This window comes from Phyllostomus discolor, chromosome 5 (genome assembly GCF_004126475.2).
Source record: "Phyllostomus discolor isolate MPI-MPIP mPhyDis1 chromosome 5, mPhyDis1.pri.v3, whole genome shotgun sequence".
NCBI lineage: Eukaryota > Metazoa > Chordata > Mammalia > Chiroptera > Phyllostomidae > Phyllostomus > Phyllostomus discolor.
This window is the reverse complement of record NC_040907.2, coordinates 72725608-72736010: the sequence shown is the minus strand read 5'-3', so window position 1 is coordinate 72736010 and position 10403 is coordinate 72725608. Positions and strand designations below refer to the sequence as shown.

At 44.2% G+C, this 10403-nt stretch overlaps 1 long non-coding RNA gene across 1 annotated transcript; it reads right to left on the bottom strand.

Annotated features, from left to right (window-relative positions):
• Window positions 1-6610: 6610 nt before the first annotated feature.
• On the bottom strand, window positions 6611-10398 carry LOC118500700. Its single transcript, XR_004903276.1, has 2 exons — window positions 10207-10398; window positions 6611-8971 (listed from the first exon to the last, which is right to left on the bottom strand). It is a non-coding gene; the product is annotated as an uncharacterized LOC118500700 (long non-coding RNA).
• Window positions 10399-10403: the final 5 nt, after the last annotated feature.

Below are 10403 nucleotides of genomic sequence, written 5' to 3'. Positions count from 1 at the left end.
AAGTAGGAGAATTCCAGAAAATTGCTCTGTGTCTTCCTCTCTGGCTTGCCCCTCTCAAGTTCTCTCCTTCCCACTGCGTGCTTGCCAGAACGGCACAGTCCTTCCTGCTGAACTTGGAAAGGGATAAACACTGAGGAGCAGGTGCAGAGCCTGTCACACAATCAGCTGACACCTTGCCCCACCCCCCAGCACATCAACCATCCTGTCCCCTCTGTGTGATGTGTCCTACAGGTGTACCTGCTTCAGTTATTCTGCCCCGAGAGCAGTGCATTCACTGTGCACCAACTGCGTGGCCTGGTCTCAGTAACAGTGGACAGTGACAGGACTGAAGCAACCAGTTACCGCACGTGTTAATGCTGAACTAAAATAAACACTTACAAAGAAATGACCCCTAACATCTGACTGAATTCCAGTGACAAAGAAATGGTAGGTATTCCCTGTCAGAGCTGCTTACTTGGTTGGAGCATCATCCTGTGCACGAAAACATTATGAGTTCGATTCCCAGTCAGGCCACAAACCTGGTTGCAGGTTTGATCTCTGGTCAGGGCGTGTACAGGAGGTAACTGATCAATGTTTCTCTCTCACATTGATGTTTCTCTCTCTCTCTCTTCCTCTCTCTCTAAAATCAATAAATATATCCTCAGGCGAGGATTTTTTTTAAGTATTTAAAAAAAAAAGAAATGGTAGGTCTGAATTTGGTCTTAAACTCCATAACCAGTTTATATCTAGAAACATTTGATGCTTTGAACTAAGTCAATTTAGACAGCATGTTCACAGAAACTATGAACTGTAATCCTTAGAAGAAGATAATTGTCCATTTAAAAATTTAACAAAGCCCTGGCCGGTGTGCCTCACTGGGTTGAGCGCCAGCTTGCGAATCAAAGGGTTGCCGGTTCAATTCCCAGTCAGGGCACATGCCTGGGTTGCAGGCCAGGTCACCATAGGGGTCAGATGAGGGACAACCACACATTGATGTTTTTCTCCCTCTCTTTCTCCCTCCCTCCCCCTCTGTCTGAAAATAAATAAAATATTTTTTAAAAATTTAAACAAAAAGTTTGGAAATATTAACTATTCAATATGAGTGTATATCAGCCATGAAAATAAGCTTTGGCCCACATGTGCACCCCTCTAAGATAGCAAAACACAGAAGGTGAGATCTGGACCATAGTTTTGTTGTGACCACCTCACACAGACAGAAACTGAAAACCCAAGAAACCAAATGGCTTATACATGTGGGCACCCACACACGCCACATTCCCACAACCACTTATAACTGTAAGACTTGGCTATTCACAAGGCCTCAAAGTCCATTGTACTTTTCTCGAATTAACTGAAGTATTTGAATTAAAGGATTAACTTCTTAATTTCTTACAGAAATGCTGACTTAGAGAGTAAGTGTCCTGCCCAGAAGGCCACAGGTACAGGAGTAGAGTCAGCATGTACCCTTCCTTAGCGAGAGAAAGTGCTTGGGCCAGAGGTCCAGGGACCAGGTCTTCAGAGGGCTGGTGTGAGAGCCACCATACCATGGTCAGAAAGCAAAGCAGAGGCAGAGGTAAGTGGAGGTTATCTGGGGAGGCACCAGATAGCATGAGAAAGAGCACAGTGGCCAGAGCAAAGGCTGCAGCGAAGGAAGGTGCTCTCTTGGGTAATTTAGAATGGGTTCTCTGTGAAAGAGAACCTCGGAGGTCACCCCTTGTGCACAGCCATTGCTGTTGTTACCATCGCTGTGTCAGGTTGTGGTAAGCATTTGTCCCCCTGGGCTAAAAAGCAGCTGGGAATCAGAATCTAAATACTGCAGGTAGAAATGGAGTTACAGTGTGACCTTCTCTGGACTATGTGGATGGAGGCAAAGTGACTTTCTCACATATGAGCACAAGGAGCTCTTTTCCCTCTCGGGATATTTGGAGGCAGCCAGTAAGAACTTGTAGTTCATGTCCATACAGTTAGCTCCACATTCTTCTCAGTTATAAAAGTAAAGTTCTCTCCATCTTTCCCCACAAGTCCCACATCACACACACTAACTCAACTCCTGCTGCCCCACGGGACTTTTCTCTCAAGGCTGCCCTAATGATTACTGGAACCTGATTGTCAAGTGATAAAAACGTTTCTGATAGGACCGGTGATTTTTCCTAGGGCCAACCTCAGTCAGGAGTTTTCAGACACCAGCAACATTCCCCAAGGAGCGTTACCGGTGATGTGGAGCGCCCCCACAGGCCGGGAGGAGCCGCAGCGACTGTTCCGCAAGCTCCATCTTCAGCCCCGGACGTTTGCAGGATGACAGCAAACGGGACACAGATTTTTAAGAAGAAAAGGCATGTGGAGGGCTGATGGCTAAGTGGAGGTGATTATGGATTAAACTGACTCATCGGCTTAATTATGCCATAAACAGAAAGTCAGTCAGAAGGGTCCTTCTAACCTAAACTCTAGTTTATTCATTGTAATCACGACCCATATTTCTTAATGAATAACAGGAAGGCTGAGAATTTATTTCATGTTGTTGGGGTGGGGGGTCCTGGGGGGAAGGAGCCACTTTCAGGTGAATATTTTCTTTTTCTGCTCCAGAGAAGAAAAATAATCTGGATGTGGAAAAATATTAAACTATATGAGTTGGAAACAAAGCAAAAGCAGCAGCCCTTTATTCTCAAATAAGACCAGGTTTTGGCTTGGCTTTCTTTTGGAAATTCCCCTTATTTTGAAGCCAGAAACTTCAGAGAGGACCAGCTTCACAAGGCAAGGGACATTAGGGAAAAGGGAAAAGAGTCTTGACTCCACGTGGAGGTTGCCCCTGGTAGTTAGGGAGGTACACCCTGGAGCTCAACCATCTGCTTTCAAATCCCAGCTCTGCCACTTCCCAGCTACGGAACTTTGGACAAGTTACTTAACCTCTCTGGGCTTTGGGTTAATTCATGCATATAAAATTCTACTACTTCTCATAGGGTTGTCCTGAGGATTAAATAAGTTACTACTTAGAGGGTGCTAGGATAGTATTTGATGGTCATTTTTATATTGCTACTGAGGGCTGCTGAATATTTCCAAATGATCATTTGCTTTTCTACTGGCATCGTGACATCAGCTGAAAGGAAGTAAAAGAGACTAAATGTTGAGAAGACAAAGTTACTTTGCAGATTTCCTGGATTCTCTGAAAGTGACATCACAGCAAGGCTGTGTCTAGTTTATCATCCATTCATTTGGAAAATATTTGATGGTAAATATTTGATGGTAGTAGCATCTAAGCATTAGAGGTGCTGGCCTTCAGTGAAGGAACAAAGCAGACACATTCGCACCTACAGGACTGCATGAGACTTAGATCAGAGTAGAAGGGAAGGACATCAAAGCAACCTCAAGAGGGGACAATGAATGTGGTGAAAGGGTAAGTGCGGGCTTCTGGCTGTTGTTCAAGTGGAAGGCTGCATCTTCAACAGCCCTGTAACCCCCAGGTGCCCAGCACAGATCAGGCACACACTGGAAGTTCAACAAGCTTTCACAGAGTTAGGGACACAGCATTTGTGCTGTGATGTATGTTTCATGTTGTTCTTTACCCCATAATCTTTAGAGCAAAAAGATCTTCATTTCTGTGTTCCCCAGCAACTCACATCATGCTTAGCACATAGGGTGGGGGGTGGGTAGGGGATCCATAAATGTTTATTGAAATATCTGATAAAACCTGATGTGTCTCTCCCTATTCAAATGTAGAGACCATTCTTACTTTAACCCAAACAAATGAGAAACCTACCAAGATCAGTAGCCAAGTTATTTTTAGGAATTGAGTCTTTTAGTATCTATTAAGATTACATAGATAACTGGTTTTCTACTTAATTGCCAGGACCTCTTCTTTCTCACCAAAACTCTCCTCCTTCAGTGTTAGAGTCCCACCCTCTTCGCCCCAATCTCTCTGGACATTCCTCTATTTTTTCCCTGGGTGGTCTTCCTCCTTCAGCAGCCTAACATGGTCACATCCCAGCGGTATCTACTGTTTCTGTCAGACCACTAACTTTATCAACCTGCTTACTGCTGTAGCTAATCCATCCCCTGCACCAAAGCGGACGCATGACCCAGACACAGGAGTGGACATGTGCCCCTAGCAGGGAAAACCAATGTCATTCCCTGACCCCCACGGCTGGACCCTGGTGTGATGAAGCTGAGAGGATGTGGCTCTGGGGCTGTTGGCACCATCTGGCCCTACTACATGGAGTTCATTTGCAGAAAAAAAAATGGAGATCAGCGGAAATGAGAGGCGAGACAGAGCAGGCGAGACCAAGAGAGAGAGACCCCTTCTTGGAGGCCCTGCCTTCTGCAGCCCTTCCACTGGGCCATGAGCTCCCCAGCCTCATAAAGCTATACATTCCGCTTTCACGTGAGCAGGTTGCTGTGCCTGCTAGGGGATTATTGTCACCAGAGACCCTCCCTTGGAAACATTGTCCACTTTTACATCTCAGACAACACCTCTAAGCAAATGGCTCCCAATTTCTACCCCCAGCCTCGATCTCTTCCCAAGCCTGGGTATGTACCCCTCTTCCAGCTCCCCATGCTGTGCATTTTTCCTGGAAGTCCACTGCCCTTTGACTTCAACATGTCTCAGGCTCATCATCATTGAGCTGCCAACCTTCTCTTCCGGGCTCTCTCCTGACCTGTGGGGCTGCCTTTCTCTGTCCCAAGACCTAACTCCTCTCTCTCTCCTTCCTGCCTTACCCACAACTGGGCACTAAATCCTACTGGTTCTTCCTTCATATTGTCTCCTACAGTTGTCCTTCCTTTCTGCTCCTCAGCCACCATGTCAAGGAGAGGCCTTGCTCCTCGATGTATCCCCCTGACTCAATCCTTCTGACATACCATAAACAGAAGAGTAAGCTTCTTAAGGTGCTGTCTGATGAATCAAGTTCAGACTTCTTAGCGGAGCCCACAAAACTGGCCACAAGCATCTTTCTAGCTTCCAGCCACATTTCTCTCCAGCAAGACCCCTGCTCTCTAAACCCATCATGCATGGTCCCTCTCTGCTTACACCCCTGCCCTTGTCTTGTCCTTTCCTCTGGGGTGCAGCTCAGACACTACTCCCCTCAGGGGAACCTTCTTTCACGACACCAGCAAAAAGTACTCTCCCTTCCGAGAGTTTTTAGATCTTTACCTTTCTGATCTTTAAACAGAGCTTTATGGATAGAGAAGACCTGCTACTACGTGCTAGGCACTGTGCCAGACAGTCTCTGCTGGCACAGAGCTCTCAACCTACCGGTACGGGACATGGCTGCATGCCCGACTTCACTTATACCGCCTTCTCCTCTGGATGCCTATATATTCGTCTCAGCTTCCTGACTAGCTTCCAAGATATTTTAGAAAGGGGACTCGTAAAATAGTTCCTGGCACATTGCCCTACACATAGGAATCCCTCAGTAAATATGTATTAACCTGTATAAGGCAGGATCTTGGTTAACAAATCTTATCCATAAAGTATAAGAGCTCAAAACAAATGTTACTCTTAAAATTAAGGTCCAGGCTTAAGACCAGTCCTTTTGATTTGGTCATTTTAACAGCTGTCCATACAGTTTACCGAATCCTGAAAACCCAGCCGCCGTCATGGTGACACTACACACTCTATAGTACATTTCTTCTTACTTCCCTTACCACAGGGAGTATGAGTTATTTTACGGTTTGTTCATAGCTGATTTAGAACTGTGAGTTGCTATAATATCATAACTTAAAAGGTAATGGTTTAGGATGGCAATTACAACTAGCCAACCATTATTAACATGCTTCCAGTGTGGAAATAACTTTCTTTATCCAGGAATTACTTCCTAGCTTAAAAGTTCTGACAGAGGAATTGGCATAACAGGCTGGAATATCACCCATTAAAGGCAGCAAGTGACTGAATGAGTAACAGGTTAAAATTTTGAAGCATCTGTGAATTATGCTATTTCACAGATGCCTCCTATACAAAGCTTTTACACTGGTTATTTCACTAATGTTTTAATTCTTTATCTGAGAAATCCCATGCCTAGTTATCTTTTCTGTTAGACTTGCCTTTTTATAGAGTCATCTTTCCAAATTGGGGTTTTTTTTCTATGTGTACAACTTTGAGAGGGCACCAATGCACTCAAATTGGTAAAGTCCATGTACTTCAAGCTCACAGATTATTTTCTGAGTGAAAGACACCTGTCCAATGGACTGACCGTGACCCACCTAAATCCCATTTTTTTATTTGTATGGAACAAAATATATTAACCGATAAAATAGTTAAGATTATTTTATATGTCTAATCTATAACACTGACAGAAAATTATTCAAACCATCACAATTGAAACAGTAAATAGGAGTGATGATCTATTTCATAGGAAAAGGGATCTGTTTTATTCTGTATATTTAGAATCTAGCAGAAAACTCAGTGTCAGGTAGATATTCAAACATTAATTGAATGAATAAATTTCTGTTCATCAAATTAGGACAGATGTCAACTATGAGGAGTCACAGAAATGGAGAATTAAGGGACACCTACATAAAATGATACTATATGAAAACTTTCAAATCCTACGTGTTATATTAACAAAAACATAGGTTAAACATTTTCATTTTAAATGACTTTTTGTTACTAAAACAAAATTCACAATTACATTTATTTTTTATTTAGTTTGTCCCTATTGTATGTAAAGAATAATACAGACTCATTGTTAATCAAAATGAAAGTTGACAAGTAGTGTGATGAGCCTTAGATTGATAAAGATGGTTGCATGCTGAAAACACCAATCCCTGTCTGAGATTTGAACTGGAAGCTTTTTCTCTAAAATTGTACTTTTCAAAATACTGGTGCTATGTGATCGCCTATTTGCCAAAGCTTTCTTTAAACAATTCTAGACAGTTAACAGGATTTTGAACAATGAGGATAATAGATTTCACTGCATGGGCTTTCAATTATTTAATCTTGGCCTGAATGTTAGCTGTTGGACTAGCATATAATTATTTTTACAAAATGCATTATCATGACTGCCAAATTTCCCATGACTAACCATACCCTGCCAGATGTGTTTCAGATTCTGCTGAGTCACTTTTTTGCCCCAGAACTCTCTGTTCCTACTCTTAATTCCCTCTGGTCTTTTTTCATATTTTTCCTTTTACCTGAATTTTGGGTAAAATGGTTTCATAGCTCTTTTTACCATTTCATATACATATAATAGTTTTATATGAATTACTCTCAATTTCACCTACTATCATAAGCTTAACCTACCTTTTTCCTGGGAGATACACATTTTGTACAATTCATTCTGAAAGCTCTGTAAGCCTTGCTATGCAAGGACAGCTCTCCACAGCCTCATCACATGGCTGAAAAGTCTTCTGATTCACCCTAGAATCCAGTCTTTCAGAAAAATGCTAACCAGTTCCCACACTTCCATATTTGTTTCCTCTTTCAGCTACCTCTCCTCCTGATTAGATTTTCTGGCTGTAGCATGGATCAATAATCACAGGTTAGACAGACAGCTGGAGCTGGCTGTCAAGTGATACTTGGCAACCCACAATGGGTTTATATTTCCTTATCAATCTGAGCATTTCGAAACACACACTGCCCAGCCCTGAGACAGAAAAATTTCATCTCTTGAATACCAATGAAAATATCTGGCTGCACACATGGTTCCAAAAAGTATTCATTGATTCGAGTTAATTGTGCAGAGGGTTGAGAGATGTAAAGGAACAATATCATCTGTATTCCCCCAAGGAGCGGTAATGGAGAAAACAAACAACTAATAGTCAAAATCAAGTGAAGCATGCAATAAAAATCACATCAGTCAGTCGAATTGGTGGGAGCGCTAAGAAAGCACAGGGGGAGGGCTGCAACATCGCCCAGTCATCTTCAGGCCCCTCATCAACCACCTGTCATCACTGGTCACACACAGGCAGCACCACCTCTTCTACACGTCTCCATGCTCGCATTTCAGAGCATAACCATCAAGGTATTTCTGCTGGAGAACAGTGAGTTGCCCAAACTGTATTTTTGTTCTGCACCAACTGCAGAGCATTGTTAAGTGCCTATAGATGAATAAATTAATCCAGTAAGCCTGGGCTTGGAGGTCAATTTTACTTCCAGGCATTGGGAGTGGAAGAAAGCATGGCCATGGAAAGAAACCTCCTGGGGTCAGAAGATCAGATCTGACAGGTGAGGTTAGGCAAGACGGTTCACTCAGGCCCGGTGGCCACAGCCCTCTCACCCGAGAAAGAATGTCTGTGAGGTCCCCCCAGCCCTCTGACATTCTAGTATCTAATCATAAAGGTATTGGGCAGGACAGTCTGATTATCGTTATAGTTTAGCAACTTTTCAAACTTCTCAGAGTCTTCAAGATGTATCATATAGGAGAGAACATTAGTAACTGGTAAGCTTGACTTTATTGAAGGGGGTTAAAAAATTGTGTAAGGTCAGTAAAATTTTTTAATGACCAATGGGTTCCTGTGCAACAAATATCAACAGTGAAATTTTAGAAATGTACTTTGAATGGTGCTGAGCATCTGACCACAGCCTGATCCACCAGGAAAAACTTTGCTGTGAGATGTTATTTATCATGGCCAGTTTTCTTCCTCTTCTTCTTGAAAATAGTAATAATTTTTAGCATTATTAAAATCTTGAAGAATGTTGTTCTACTTTTACTCCAAAATCTATGCAAACACCCAAGAAATTCCTCTCTTTTCTGCCTGATCATTTTAGCGACTGTGCAAAACATATATTCATGTAATTTATCAGCCTTTAAGGCAACTTTTGTAACACAATCTAATGTTAAACATATTTTTCTTATCAAACTGCTGGTCTTAACATGACTTAAAGCCCTTCACAATTTCAGGAGAATTGGTGGCTCTAAATGGAATCTGTAGACAAAGCAACAATCCCTCGGGTCTTCTAACACACCTGATTGAAATGTAACATTTTCTCCTACTTACCTTCAACTCCACAATACAAAAAAAAATCACATTCCACATGGGGCCAACGGACTCAGGTCAGAGACTGCAAAAAAGAGGATTGCATGACTTAGTTTTGCAAATATAAACTTTGTGGGTTTTAGAGCTGGAAGAGAGCCCAAAGAGGAAATCAGCAAGTTCAGCCTACAGTTTCCAGAATAAAAGGACTACAAGAGCTAAACCTGGATGTGCTATTTCAGTTCAAGCAAAGGGAGAAAACAAAGCTTTTGCAAAGTTTTATTTCTTTTAAAAATTAGGGTAGTGCTTTGCCTCAGCAGGCTTTATGGAAATGTGTGTACAGTATGCACTAAAATGCAAAGCTGATTTCCCTGGGGGTGGGAAGCAGTGGGAGAGAAGGACAGAAGAAAAAGACTACACTCTCCCGCTAAAAACTCTGTCTGTCTCGTAGGGCAACTACAGGGTAATAATGAATGATGGGAGGTTAGTCCTGTTCAATGCCACTCAGTATAATAAGAGTGGGCATTCTCTTGCCTGACCATTTTACAGCAAAGTCCAGAAGAGGAAGCCAGAAACTAATTCAGAAAAAAACAAATTTAAGATTAGTAGCACGAAAGTCTCATTATGTGTTTTAATTTCATTTTTTGTTTCTCTGCACTTGAGCGGAACTCAGTTGCACAAATGTCTTCTCAACGTGAGAACAATCCTTTCTGAAACCACAGGCTGCAGATGTCACCGTGGAATTCTCCCAGGGGCAAGATGCCAGGTTAGGGGTTGTTTTTCCATGGTCACTACTCGGGGTCGCTAAGGGCATAACCGCCCTTCGGACCTGTCCGCAAACACCTGCATCTCCACCGCTTTTATAGACCCCCGCTAGGGGCCCTGGCGGGGGGGCGGTAGGAAGGCAAGTATCATTGCCATCAGAATCGAAGAGCTAACCGCAGCTGGCAGAGGGCCCTCCCTGCTCAAGGCCCCGCAGTAGCGGCTGCAGATTCCTGGCTCAGCCCGGCTGAGGGCAAAGCGCGAGGGAAACGCCTCCGATGTCCGAGCCGAGGCAGGAGACCAGAGTCGATACTTGGTGTTAAACTTGGCACATCCTGCCCCTTCCATTGGCCGGGACAACGCTGTATCACCGAGCGGAAGGAGGACTCCCTTTCCCGAGTTCTCCCGGAGAACTCCTTCCAACGCTTCTACTCTTTCTTCCGCCCGCAGGTCTGCGGTCCACTCGGGGCCGCGGCGGAGTCGCCCGCCCGCGTGGCCTGGGGCCAGCAGGCTGGGGGGTCACGGGACGTGGAGGGCGGGAGACCTGGTTCTCCTCCGCACCTGGAGCCTCCAGCGCCCGAGGGGCAACTTGAAGCCCGCCGGCGCGGTTGAATCATGGGTGAATCACACTCTTCGCGGGGTCTCGGAGTTTCCTTTGGAGAGGAGGCGGGGCAGCGCCGGGGATTCGCCTGCGCCGAGCCGCGCGCCAGCAGGGGCCAGGCGGGGGCGGGAGGGGGGCGGGGCTGCGCCCCGGGCCG